Below are 2,066 nucleotides of genomic sequence, written 5' to 3'. Positions count from 1 at the left end.
AAATAATTCCCTATAAGGAGAAGAGAATGAGAAAATGAAAGTAGACAGAAAGCCTTCAGTTGCAGTGTTCTGCTCCATATAAGAGAGCAATATCTCTAATTACCAATCAGTGTTTTTGAATTAAATCTTATCATGTGAAACCAAATCTAAACTACATCTCATCGGAAATTAGTATACTTTTAATGAGAAGTGCAATTTAATAATTACAATTTAACCAATCGTGGAACTTAATTGCAAAAAAGCTGTCTAATTGAGAGCCTAAGTACTTAAAATAGAAGATAGTATAAAGCTGAGGGTCCTATTTTTTATTAACATGTGTGGTGTGATTTTTAATAGATTAGGTCCAACTGTATGATAAAATATAATACTTGTGTACAATTTCATATAATATTGTAAATAGTAACCTTTTGCCAATCCTACAAATATCATACATCCTTCATTTTCTCTATTTTTGTACAATAATTGTTAATCTTGTATATTAACATGATTACAATGGATTTTATTGAAATATCATTAAGTTCTCAATAATGTGGAGAAAGGTTTATTTCCTTTGTATGTTAACCTTCTAGTCATCTATTATTTGAAATACCATTAATGTCATTTTATAAGTGAATAACCTTACTCCTGTGAAAATAAGTTACACAGTATTTGGCATGAAAAAGAAAATACAGAAGTGACTGTGTGTTTTATAAAGTCTACCTAGCTGTAAAGGATCTAGAAGAATATTGGCATTTAGCAAATACCCAATAAAAAACTTGCTGATTAGTTGATTCTACATGTTCAGAGGGCCTCACAGAATGGCAAAGAATTTTAAACTATTGAATATTGAATTGAATTAGTAAAAGTTGATTTATAACTCTTTGATAAAATTCTGATTTCATCTTTCACAATAATTTTGTGTGACATTGAAATAATTGTTCTTTATAGATGTAGACATAACAATAGATATCTAATTACATGCATCAGATGTTTCTAGTGTTAAAATTCTGTTAGCTGTAAATATTTACAAAGTAAAAAAGGGCAAACAGATCTATGAAGTTTGATTCTAGCTCCTTGAGAATCTGCACGCAAATTTCTCAATAACTCAAATCTTTCTTTCTTCTCCTTTCCCTTTGCTTGATTTTATCCACTATGTTTTCAGTTTAAAACCTATAACAATAGGCATCATATCCAAAGACATAAATAGTATCTAGGGGCAAGTTCACCTTACCAGGTACTAGAAGAGTATCACTTCTCTTATCACTTCTCTTTTCACTTCTGATATCCAGAAACTTGATGATGTATAGTGTCACCTTGTTAATTGGCAAATCAGAAAATAGAATTCACTACAACAATGGATGCCAAAAGCTTATTGTCTAACCATTTTAAATAGAACTATTTCAGTATTTCAATACAAACATTCCAACCATCTTAAAATAAACACAACTGAATTTAAGTTAACTTTCAATATTTATTCATATGGCTAAGTATAGTCTCTGTGAATATCAGTCATTTTGCTGTGTTTTGACAAGACAATATCCCTTAAATTATGAAGACATTGGTTTTTGTTCTGAATACTTTTTAAGTTCTGTTCTACAGACTTAAAACTCTTTAGGAAATGCCATACAATTAATCTCTTGAGAAAATGGTGAAATAAAGTGATTCTTGAGTAAATTGACACAAGTACAGTATGACCCTTTTTAACACAACACCTCTCTAACTTTAATGCAAATATAACTAATTGTGGATTTTGTCAAAATTGTTAAATGATCCTGATTCAGGAGATTGAGTCTATATTGCCTGAGATTTTGCATTTTGAGCCATTTCCAGGCAGTTCTGATGCTACTGATACAAGGAACATACTTTATATAACAAGTTTTAAGAAAGTGCACACCTATAACAACAAAGCAAACATGCAATGCTTGGAAATTACGTGCAAAGTTGCTACTATGAAAAAGAAAATGACCTGCCTGTTGAAAGTATCTCAAAAGAGCTAATAAAATTGTTATTTGTTGTAAATGTGATGCATTATTTCTTCTACAAATAAAGTAATAAGAGGCATAATGAGACCTCCTCCCCACTGAAGT

Source organism: Dasypus novemcinctus, chromosome 2, assembly GCF_030445035.2.
Source record: "Dasypus novemcinctus isolate mDasNov1 chromosome 2, mDasNov1.1.hap2, whole genome shotgun sequence".
Lineage (NCBI taxonomy): Eukaryota > Metazoa > Chordata > Mammalia > Cingulata > Dasypodidae > Dasypus > Dasypus novemcinctus.
The sequence above is the reverse complement of the archived record's forward strand: the minus strand, read 5'-3'. Positions refer to the sequence as shown.